General features: G+C 43.9%; 1 protein-coding gene across 5 annotated transcripts in view; it reads left to right on the top strand.

The window, feature by feature from the left end:
• The window catches only part of GREM2 (gremlin 2, DAN family BMP antagonist), a 41032-nt gene that overhangs the window by 25555 nt on the left and 3005 nt on the right, over nt 1–12472 (top strand). For 2 of the 5 annotated variants that reach the window (XM_040598631.1, XM_040598629.1), the window contains exon 2: nt 10276–10438. The exons of 2 other annotated variants lie outside the window; for them this stretch is intronic. The gene's annotated coding sequence lies outside the window, so the exon portion shown is untranslated. Of the gene's footprint in view, nt 1–4728; nt 6133–10275; nt 10439–12472 lie in introns of those variants that run through there. One more of the 5 variants, XM_040598630.1, reaches the window with a different exon arrangement.

Below are 12472 nucleotides of genomic sequence, written 5' to 3'. Positions count from 1 at the left end.
ATCACTCCCATGTCCCATGTCCTATATTTGACTGACAGCTCAACTCTGAGACTCTTCAGCTCCACAGTTTCAGTCATTGTCAAAACTACTCAACGAAGGTCTCAACTTCCAGATGGTGAGGAGTTACTCTAACTCCCATCACCAGCTTTGCCTCTGATGTACTAGTCCAGTGGCACGCTACTGAATCTCCCCTCGTTCTGTGAAGGGAGTCTGAAGAAAACAGCTTGTGTGTGGTTTTAATTACATGTTTGTTCAGCCCTCTGAGGATGTCAGGAGCTGTGAACAGTAGATGCCAAGTGATTGCCAGGAAGAAAGCTGCTGACTGCGGTGCATCGTAGACAGAATCCTTCTGTGTAACTGCCACTGCCTTGCCATGCGCATGCCGATGATATCTGATTTTGATTATAGTCTCTCCTCTGATGATAGTGCTGTCTCGGGTTCTCCTGGAGACAAAGTCTTGGTCAAGTGAAAACATAAGCAATGGTGTAGTCAAGGGCAAAGTTAGTCTCCCCCAGATTCCAGTCCATTGACTCTTCTTTCTTCCTCATTTGGAGTGAACCAAAAGGCTAACAGTCCTCCTTTAAACGAGCATAACTTGCTGTATTCTGTTAGTCTAGACAAAGCAAATCAAATTAATTAGCAGAAAGACTGTAAATGTGCTGTGTAGGAGGACCTGTCATTAGAGTACCTCATCCAGGCTCCTGTGGCTTGGTGTGTGTTCAGAATGATAGCTCTGGTCTTCCTCTCAGCAGAAGAGAAATAGAATAATACGGGGTTGCAATTAGAGGCAGAACTATAATTCAGTCCTGGGCAAGGAGAGGGGGAGGTGAGTAGGAAGACGGCTGCTCTGCAAAGCCTAAGTCATAAAACATAAAATCCCTATTTATGCATGGCAACAGATCCTTCTATGATTGAATTACAGCCTTCATATTCAATAATGGGCCAAGTCTGTAAACCAGAATACCGACAGAACAAATATTTACATTCTTCAGGCAATGACGGGAGGAGAATCACTGAGCAGAGCATGAATCAAAGCCACAAGAACATAGATGTGGGACAGCCACGTGTTGCTGTCAGTGTGAAGTGGGAGGGGTGGGGTAAATTTCCAGTATTTGGATGTGAAATTTCCTGTAGTACAGGTCATCCTGCTGCATTTCACTGAGAATTCATCTTTTGGTGAAGTGACACACGCTGCTGATAACAGTGAGTAAACTGGAGTTTATCCATTCGTTCTGTGCGCTATACATTTCCCAGTATAGCTAGAAAGTGCTACTGAAATGTTTAGGTATTTAGCATTTTATGTTGCTATTGCAACATAATTAGGTAACATGATTAGGTAATCACAATTTTTTTTTTATTCCTGACATTACAGCACCTGGTAAGTTCTGTACCTTTGATAGTTGTTGAGCATCAGCTGCTGTTATTTATTTTAGTCCATCTGACAGCTGTGGCAGTCATAAACATTACTGGAACGTAACAATTTGGAAATACCAATAGACGTATAGTGAAATAAATTTAAATTCCTATGGTTATCTCACAAAACAGCTTGAAAACAAGGATCAGAGTAGTTCCAAACTGATGAACTTCCATCCAGACATCCATTGATGCAGTACTAGGGTGGCCAAGAAGCCATATAGCTCTGAAGGTTTAGAACTCCAAATGTCACCTTTGTCTACAAACTTGTGTCATGGTTTAATCCCTTTAATCCTGGCCAGCAGCTAAGTACCACACAGCCGCTCATTCCCCCCTCAACCCAACACCCGGTCCTGGTGGGATGGAGAGGAGAACCGGAAAAAAGGTAAAACCCATGGGTTGAGATAAGAACAGTTTATTATTTGAAATAAACTATAATAATGATGATATAAGGGAAAGGGAGACAACAAAGAGAGAGAGAGAAATAAAACACAAACCCAAGAAAAGTCAAGTGATTGGCATCCCCTGGCCAGCTGCCCCCAGTTTATATACTGGGCATGATGCTCTGTGGTGTGGAATAGCCCTTTGGCTAGTTGGGGTCAGCTGTCCTGGCCCTGCTCCCTCCCGGCTCCTTGTGCGCCTGCTCACTGGCAGAGCCTGGGAAACTGGAGAGTCCTTGACTTGGGGTAAGCACGGCTTGGCAACAGCTAAACCATCAGTGTGTTACCAATATTACTCATACTAAATCCAAACACACAGCCCTGTACCAGCTACAAGGAGGAAAATTAACTCCATCCCAGCTGAAACCAGGACAACTTGCAGATGCGCACGTACAGCCAGCCCTCAGAGCACGTGGTTGCCGTGCTTCTCAGCCCTCACAGGTTTAAACTGCATTTCGGTTGCATACCTGAATTTTCTCATGTGGGACCTGGAGTGAACAGGCTTCCTTTCAGAACAAAGCCCACAGCCAAGTTAAACTTTGCAACAAAGGTAATTACATGGGGATTCTGATGGGCCATTAGTTAATCCACAAACAATAATTGCAGAAGGAAGCAGAGTAGAAGCCTGGTGTTCTTAGGGAAAGAAGAAAACATCTTGTAACTCTCCAAGTAAGTTTGAGAACAGAAAGGGATGCAAAATATTACAGGATCAGCCCAAGGGTAATACCGTGCGTGGTGTGTGGCAGTGACTCGGTACTGCCTGGCTTCCATCTATCGCTGGCACAGATAAGTTTTACAACTGTTGGGCCATCTTAGACCCTGAGCAAGAAAATAGATTAAAAGCTTTGAGGTGACCCACTGTTGTTTCAAGGTGTCTTGTATTACAGGTGAACATTAGAGCTCATGAACTTTGGTTTTCTATGGATGTGTTGGGTGCGCCAGTCCACCGCAGTAACCCTAAACACCCTCTTTACCACTCTCACCTCCTGTGGTAGCAAACTGCCGTATCCATCGCTTGTGTCCTCCCCCTTCCCGTTTTCTGAAAGGCTTTTCTTGCTTTCCTGTATACCTTGGGAGAAAACACACATAGTGTAATGCAGTAGAAGTTTCAAAACTGCCTTGCTGTCCAACTTGTTTGAAATTTGGTTGCTGGATTAAAAAAAAATGTAATTTTTGGGAACTATCAGATGTGGAATAGCATGCTGCTTATTAACCGAAGGGGGGGGGGGGGGGGGGGGGGGGGGGGGGCAGGGGAAGGATGAGAGGATTCCCTAGGTTTAGCTTCACTGAGGAGGAAAAAGCTTTTCTGTGAAACTAATCATTCTGGCAACGTACATATGTGCGTGGCATAGACCTGGTTGCGGCTAATGGGCTTAATACTTGTTTTATTTGCTCCTTAGCGTAGGTCGTCTGCCCTCTGTCCCCACAACTGCTGTATATTTTAGTTAGGAGACCAATGCTTTGTCAGGCAGATTTGTAAGCAGAGATAAATGTAAATGAAAAGCTCTTGAAGCAGTAAATCTATGCCATTTTTAGGACAACTTTATGGAAATACAGCTGCAATGGTTGTGGTAGGTGGCGTGTTAGAAAAGAGTGGGATACGCAGCTGAAGTTTGGGGTGTGGGGGAATTTGCATACCGCCTGTTAGAAAGACTAGCCTTGGGACACTGAGAAAAGAGTGATTCTTCTTTGAACCGTCTGTCTTTCAGCTCTATAAATAGGATGTTAGCTTACAGAAATCCGTAATATAAACACTAGATAGTCAATAAAATTTTAGATTTTTCAAATGGGAACTTGACTACTTGAGAGACCTAACGTAGTAACAGGGTAGAATCTTGAATAGAGAGCTTGATGAGTAGAAGTATCTGAGTCTACCAGAAACTCTGGAAAATGTGAATGTTCCTTTTCTCTTGATTTATCTAGTGTTCCTCATATACAAGACAACATGCCACCTATTGATTTTTAGAAGCAATTGCATTCTTCTGCCCATTAAGAGAAGCAAGCAGAAATTCTTCTGAGCACTTTTATGATCCTCTAATGTACAGGCCTCTGTTTTCTTCTAGAGTAGATCTCATCCAAATCCAAGTGGTGTGAGTACAGTAATGCACATGTAGTGAAGACTAATAGTCTTCTCCTGTGAGCTGGAAAATGAGCCGTGTGCGCTGCGCTGGAAGTAGTGCATTGTTTGACACTACAAAGCAATAAAGCTTCTAACTCCATCTCCCTTCTATCAAAACTCAGGGAAACCATATTGAAAATTTTCACACAGAACCATTTTCATACACAAAATTATAACATGTTTAAAGAAAAGCTTGCCGAAGGGTAGCAAATCTGGATTGATCAGAAGAAAGAAGAGCATTGGTGCCATGCGGTGCAATTGAAAGACGTTGGAAATGGTCCATTCTCAGTTCGTTTCTGACCTCCAGTAAGTCAGTTCCCCTCTGTGCTCAGTTCTGGTCCCACCATATGTTGCTCACCAAGTGAGTCTACAAACATTTGAAGTTGTGTTGCTTAGTCAGGCACTGGTCTTGGATGAGATTTCTATGTTCTGTTGTAATGCAAAAAACAAAAATATAATGGAGACTACTCATTGCAAAATAGTCTTTTGTAGTATTGATTCTCCAGTGAGGAAGCAATGAAATGAGCTATTGTATTTAAATGCTGAACTTTCCCCATTCTTGTGTTGACTGTCCTCCTTTCCAGCAGGCTGAGGGATGGTCACAAATGAAGACATTTGCTGAAGCCACCGCTTCCCTTCTGATTTAGTTTTTCGTTTCCCAAGGGCAGAAGTCTGCTGTTTTCTCCTGAATGAAACACTGCCAAATGGGAGTGTACCAGCTGCCTTCTGCCCAGAAGAATAAAGTTAAAAGTAGGCTATTATTGCTTGCTGGACAAAACGTTCGTGTGAAAACAGAACTGACTTGCCTATTTGGGGCTCTCTATCTCGTGCTGAAAAGCTGAGGAGCACCGAGAAGGAGAACAAGTATCTTTTCAACGTGGTTCACTCTTGCAAAGAGGCATCTTTTAGATTCGTAGAAGAACTAACTTTCAGTCCTTTCCAAAAAAAACTAGTCTCCTTGTATCCAAGGAGTTTTTTTCTTATTTATTCCTCCCCACCCCCTGACTGTAGCATTCTCCAGAACCAGGTTGGGAGAAAGAAAATCAACCTTATGGACAGAGAGCAGAAATCTGGTTTTATTTTGTGGGTTTTTCCCTCCTCCCGCTCCCCCTTCTTTTCCCAGTGTTGCATGTGCTGCCAGTACTGATGACTACCCAGACACTTCTGAGTAGGACATCTCACTCTGCTTGGGACAGTTCACATGTGCTCACCAGGCAGACATTTGTCTGTGGTTGGCTCTAAAACCACAAGTTCCTGAAGCTGAAATTGCAACAAAATTTAGGAGTTTTAATCAGAATAGTATTCCAAAAAGCCTTTGTCCAGTTACCTGTTAGTGTTCAAGTGGAGTTCTGCGTATTCATGTTCCCCGAAAAATGGCATTGCGGCGTTACCAGAACTACTGTAGGATGGCTTAGCTTTTACATTTCGTGGAGCTTTTTTTCCTCCTCTTTATTTAACTTTTCCTGTGTTAAAATGAATAATGCTGACACAGTTACGTACTGATAAATACAGGGCAGTATGAAGTTGATAGAGTCTTGCTTCGCTGTATTAATCGGCTAACATTTAGCCTTAAAAAAACCAAGCAAACTCAGAGCATGGTTTCCTTCACTATTTTATTCTAGTTGAGTGATTGCCTTAGTAATTGTATTTCTTATATATGTCTGTGTTTTTTGGGACGCATTGGTATTTATCATGGATGTAAGTATTAGTGACTGTATCTCAAAGAAAATTACCATGGCTGGCTTCACCAATGCTCCCCCTGCCCCGGACCCCCACCCAGTCTTCTGGAACTCCAGTTCATATCTTGGATATAATGGATAAAAACTGATATTTCAGCTAATGAAATTTTCAGTGACTCTCCTCACAAACTGCTTGTCCTGGCTCTAAAAAATGAGAAACTTACCTCAATTCATCCAATACTAGTATTACTTAAAAAAATAAAGTGAAGCACAGGTTTAGAAGCTATGCAAGATAAGAAGGATTCAGCCTGTGGAGAGCCTAATCCCATAGATCAGTAATACAGTATTTAAATCAATATATTTCCTGGCAGGACGTCAGTGCAAAGAGGAGCAGTGGGGTAACGCGATCTCCGATGAAGTGAGCAGCTGCGTTCCAACCTGTGTCAGACGGGCTTGTCTGAAGTTTCTGGAGGAAGGAACGGTACAGCGGGTATAAACATGCATTTCTGGAGGCAGTAAAGGTAGATAAGAAGGATAGAGGACAAAATGTGAAGGAAAAGCCAAACATTCGAGCTGGTTAGTTTTGGTGCCGAGGGTGAGTTTACCTTCAAGTTTTCTTTATAATTGCTCCTGTCCTAAAAATAACATATCTGACACATTACACGGTGGTGGATGTGGCAGGAGTAATTGGTTGAGCCCTTGATTCCTCTTACATTTTTGTGTATGGATCAGGAATTCTAAACTTCCAGCCTCTTCAGGCAGAATTCAAGATAAAGCTCTGGGTTGTAGAAAATCTATAGTGAGAGCTGAAATTAGTATGAAGCAGCACCCCTGAGCTGCTCTCAGCTAGCTTCATCTTAGCGTAGTGTCCCCGCAGGTTGTCCTTTGCTCAGTGTACTTCAGTTTTGTCGATGATGTACTCTATTTCTCAATATTTTACATGTGGTGTCTTCAGGAACTGTCTTGACCAGGAGAACTTATAATTCTTATAATGGCATTACGGGGGAAATGTTGTCCTCTCCTGAGGCATCGGTGAAACCCAGCCTGCTTCCCCTTTCAAAACGCAAACAAGAGCCTGGACAGGACGGTATGGTCCCTGGAGTGTCCAGGGTGCAGGAAAACCTTCCTAATTCCCTTCAGGCTTCCTGGTGTGCCCCATGGGCATGCCTGGGCCTCTCTGGGGGAGAAGTGTCGGCGCCAGGGAGCGAGAAGGACGGATCTCCTTGGTGGGGGGCAGCGGGAAGGATGGAGAGGAGGAAGGATCTTCATCCAAGCCAGCCAGTGAGGGTACAAGGAGTTCATTAAGTCTAAAAGAAATGTTTTCTGCCTCTACCACCTACTGCTAGGGCTGTGATGCAATGAAATAGCTTTCTCTCAAATCACTATAGAAGGTTCTTAGAGGGCAAGAATGGAAAAACTTTTGGTTGTAATGGCATTAATTACTGTTTTTTAAACAATTATTCCCTTCGGTGTTGCATTTAGTGGTTTTAAAGTGTTGCTTACTATTCCTAGTACATGGTAACTCTTCTTTACTGCTAAAAAGCAGAGATTTTGTATCCGAATACGAGAGTAACACATTCTAGCTGCATTACTGGCTTTTGCTTTGTTTTCTTCATTTCATCCCCCCCCCCCCCGCCTCCTATGTGTTTTGTTGTTGTGGCTGGCTTCAGTCTTGGCAATTTAATAATGAGAATCTATTAATGATGGAATGATTTACTAAGAGGCCCATGGCTCTGTGAAAAGAAAGATACAGTACAGTGTTCTGTTACTGCTGACGTTGAGACACAGGACAAATAGTTTCCAAAGGATACTTAAAAGGGAGAAGCTTTCACCAAATGCCTCCCTTGCACAAAGATGCCTGATTTGTATAGACTTTATGCAAACATTGTACCATTAGAATCATGCCTAACCATTAATAAATTAAATAAATAGCATTTTTGGCTTCCTGGTAGAGAATCTGATATTTCCTGGCTTCCCACGTCTGTTGCTAAAGCCAAGTTTTAGTTCTTTGAGAAGTTATTGCCTGGCTTGTCTTCAAGGAACACTTCTTGTGTCCCATCTTAAATGCTGAGAACTGACCATGTACACCGTGTTCTTACAGTAATATACATACAGCTGGTTTATACGGATTCTTTTTTGACTAGGTCTAACAGGAAAGTAAGGGGGGAGCAGAAAAACTTCTGGTAACAGGGATTCCCACAGTCGGCTGAACAGCTGATCCCAAAGGAGATCTCTTGTGTCTCTGAAGTTTGCAGGATAGAAACTGGGAAAGAGTGATGCAGATGGTCAAATGTGACCGTGTGTGTACCGTGCCACAGAACTGTACCTGATTTAATCTACCCTATAATGTCTGCCCTTTGCTGGTAGTTGACCAGAAACCGTTTTCCAAGGCAAACTCTTCAGCTGTTAATTAAATGAATAATTTTTTAAAAGGAAAGTAGCTCTGAATTTATTGGCTCTCACGGTGCTTTTGATGGGTGTAGGATAGGTTTATAGTACTGGCTCTTCTTCCACGTGCGTTTACAGGCTGAATCCATCCTAGGCTTCACGGTAGGAAAGTTCCACGGTAGGAAAGACAGGTTTTGGAGGTATCTTTTCAGTTTTTTAAATTATTGGCTGGGGCTTTTTTTCTGAACTCCTGCCAGGAAGACCTGGTGAAGGGGAGGTGATTGTATCAAACCGGTATCAGAGCACTGGATGCTTCCACGAGTGCTGGTAATGCCAGGTTCTGTGCAGGTGCTGCATGCTGAAAAAACTATCACAAATCTTTAGGTTACATCTCTCTCTCTTTACATCCACCTGCAACCCTGAAGGAGGCCGATAGTGAAACAGGAATCCCCAGTCAGAAACTGCACCCTGAGCTGAGAAACTGGTGACAGCTTTGCAAACCAGAGGAAGCGGTGGAGCAGTCGCTGGGCACAGATGGATGGTGCCGTTACCTCCTGCCCTACCCTGCCGACCATAGCGCCGGCTTCTGCGCTGGGAGGCTTCTCCAGAAAATGTGCACTTGACTTCTGAGGTTAAATCCAACACTTCAGTTCCCAGAGAGGTGCCCTAACGACCAAACTATAGGCTATTTCGGGGGCTACACTGCTGCCTGTGCTGCTCCGGAGCTGGATTGCTTTCAGGAATGCGTGAGTTATAGGGCCAGAAGGTCACTACGCAAGAGAGAGCCTGCCTTGGTAGATATTTTATGTTACACAGTAATTGGATACAAAGGCGAAATAAAGCTGAGGCCAGACACAGCGATCCTGGGTCTCCCCTCCTAGATGGGTGCCCTGACGTCCCCGAATTACAGAGCTGTGTCCTGGTGTTCCTGCCTCCTTGGCCAAGGATTTTTTACACTCCCGAGTACCTGATAGCCCAGCCCCAGCATGATGGGTTTGTTGAGTTTATGAGCTCATACTTGACGCTGATTTCCTTATCTCAAAGAGATAAAAACTTAGCATGTGAAATGTAAATGCAGCTAGGGCTGGCTTGGTGTCTAGTCTAAGGTTATTTTCTGCACCGCTCACACACTGGAAAAAGGGGTGGGGGGGGACTGGCAGCAGCTGGCAACGACCCTTAAGGAAGCTGAAAACTGTCCCACGGGAGCTTCTGCTGGCTGGGCCATGGGCACCCCCAGGTGCAGCGGGGGCGGTGGGCCCGGGCTGGCGTTTCTGCAAGCTTCAGAGGCGCTGGTCTCTCGAGGCAGTTCTGGCTTGCTCGGGCTCAGCCCCCTGTTCAGTTCTGTGACATCTAAGTAGGACAGAACTGCCCTGTTCTTGCCAGAAGCCAGATTCTTCTCCAGTACGTTTTGTCTTCCTTCTCGTCCCGCTCTGTCTGCAGCCGGCATTCACCATGTTGCTTTGCATTCAGACTGTGTTTACCAAAAAGTTCTGTGTCTCTGAGAATACTGAGGTTTCTTTTCTCTTTGCACGTGAGCACCGAAAAATATATGTAGTCCTTGGCATGTTGCTGGCACCAGGTGACCTTGTTTGCACCCTTACTTGCTTGAATAGGGGGTTTGTGTGCCAGGGCTTAGAAAGGGGTGATTTGCAGGCTAGTAAGGGGCAACCCTGTGATTAGAAATTCCACGATCTGACAGGATGCACATTTGACCTGCTAGTGTAAAATAGATTATTATTCTATTATGTAAACATTTTAAGGTCCAGGTTTGATAAGGATCATTGACAGAAATAGGTGGTGCATTCCTACCTGTCTGTAGAAGTACTTGCTAACGTGTACTGCAGTGTTTCGTTTATAACCTTACAATAGTGGCTTTGATTAATAATGCTTTATTAGTTATAAATGTAGACTTACTGAATAAATCCTACTTACTCTGTTGAATGGCTCTCCGTGCCTACATAAAACTATTCCAGTAATTAGAAAACTACTATAATATTTCTCTATATTGTAGAGTTTGAGTTGTGAGCCCTCTGTCAGCTTTCCTGAATTCCTACGTAGGATTTCTACTTGACCCCACCCCTGACACAAAAGGGAAACGTTTTCAGCTCGCGTTTTGTGATGGGAAAGGGTGGGTGTGGTAAGACGGGGTTTACCATAGAAAAGAGGAAGGGGTGGGGGAAAGTGTCTTTGTCCTTCTGATGTGGCTTAGGACCTGTGTTGTCCTTTTCCCTGCCAGGATCAGAGAAATGAGACCCGAGAGGCGATATCCCTGCTGAAAAGGACCAGCCTCCCTCCCTGAAGAACAGTAGAGTTATCACAATTGCTTTGTGGGCTTGCGTTTCAAGAGAAGAGTAGAAGAGTAGCGTTGGCATAAGGCATCTTGTGGAGACCCCTAGAAGGTATAGTCTTGTAACTCCTGTGTCTTTTCCTCCTCTTTCTATAGAAAGCACAAAGCAATGGGGATCAGTTGTTTTATCTACTACTGAAATGCAGCCATCGGTGCAGAATAACACGAGAACAGTTTGAAAGGAAGCGTGGAACGCTATATTCAACTGAAACTAATTACCTGATTAGGTTTTGGCCTGGCCGTGTGGGTTGACATCCAATGGTCTTGGCGACAATACTTGCGAGCAAAGCCAAGTCTAGTCTTGCTTCGTTTAAAGACTCTGGACAAAACTTCTGGACTTTTATGCAGAATGCTAAGCAGTGTGAAAATAGGCCACTGCTTTAAAGTACCCATGGCTACAGTGGGTGTCAGTGGGCAACTGGCATGGTTGCAGATGAATGGGCTGATCTGGGTTTTAGAAACAGTGGCTTCCCTTTAAAGATGATTCTCTTTCAAGCACACACTCTGGTGAAATTTAACTCTGCCTCAGAACATCCTTCGTTCACAGCTATAGGATTAGCACTTTCTTTCCCTTCAGCGCTTCTCCCCTTAGAAATTTAGTCAAAGCATGACACTGAGATCTCGTAAACTTAGAAAATCACCTGAAATTATGTTGTCTCACCTAGTCTGCTACAGTAGTTCCTTCACTTTATCTCCATAGGGGTTAAATGTGTTAGGTCTGCTTTGTTAGGTAAGACGTATTTGCTATTGCTGTTGTTATCTTCTCTTGCACTTTTGCAGCAATGACTCTTTCAATCTGTTGGTGTCTTTGTTTGGAAACGGGCATGTTTTCATGTTAGGAGTATCTATGCACCATCTCAAGTGTCTCTAGTGTGAGACATACCTATATTTACTGGTATGATGGTATTGTTTTCATCTTGGCATCTCTCTAAAGGAAAAATAAATAAATCATTACTTGGAAGGATTTGAAACTTTACTGGGAAGAGAGGGATGAGTCTTTCATCTGTATGCTATTATAAAAATACAGTTCACTAAGAACACTTTCAGAAAGACTTGAAGGGTCCTTGCCTCCGAATAGGAAGCTTCTGGGCTGCACCCACTTCTGGCACCCTAGAGACCCTCTGTTCCCCCTTTCCAGGGAGAACGGCATGAAGTGAACTGTAAAATGAGTTGTGGCAGTGCACTGGTGAGAACTGACTTTATGAGGAAATTTAGTATGTCTACTCTGATATCCTGGAATCGCACCGAGACACATTACTAAAATGAATTGGACAAGTGGTTGATGAAAATCCAAGAGTTGGTAAGGGATGCTCCACAGAACAAGAAATCCTAAAAGACAACCATAGGAAAAAATATTTTTGCCAACTGGCTGACTATTTTAACTTAGCAACTGGCTTGTGATCTAACCTATTCCTTAACATCTAAAATAAATACTGAATTCTCTCCTGTTTACAAACCTTCTTAAACCATTTGCCTAAGAGGCATCGCGCTAATGAAGTCAAAGTTGTGTTTAAGCATTTCCTTTTACTGGAAGAATAAATCCATCAAGTTTTCGGCCTCCCACAAAGGCAATAAATGCAAATCTGTAAGTTCCATAAAAGCCCCAAGAAACTTCAGAAGTAATTTAAGATAATAAAAATCGGCTTTTGGACACTTCTCGCTACTTCTGTGTGGGATGAGGCTGTGCAGGGACTCGGGGGCTGGGGAGGCAGATGGGAGTTCACCTTGTGTAACCGGGCATTCCCTTCCCTTCTCCCCCGCCGTCCCCAAATCAGCTGTCACGGTGTTGGCAGGAGTCTTTGGAGCCTTCGCTAGCCAGGACTTTGCCCAGCTGTTTGGCCCAGGATTTCACAGAGGAGGAGGAAGCTTTTCTGGCTGGAGCTTCTGTAAAGTCACTTCTTCAGCGATCGAAGCAGCACTGTCCCTGTGGGGGGAAAGCAAGTAGTGGGAGAGCTCGCAAGGCTGGGGGGGAGCGATGTGACTTTCACAGGGCTTAGCCACTTCGTGATAAGTAATCACCTGAGAATAGAGCTAATCTCCTGGGGAAAGCTGTTGGGACTACAAAGGTGGCAAGATCTCCGCTGCT

This window comes from Falco naumanni, chromosome 6 (assembly GCF_017639655.2).
Source record: "Falco naumanni isolate bFalNau1 chromosome 6, bFalNau1.pat, whole genome shotgun sequence".
NCBI lineage: Eukaryota > Metazoa > Chordata > Aves > Falconiformes > Falconidae > Falco > Falco naumanni.
Note: the sequence above shows the minus strand (reverse complement) of the source record. Positions and strands in the feature narration are given on the sequence as shown.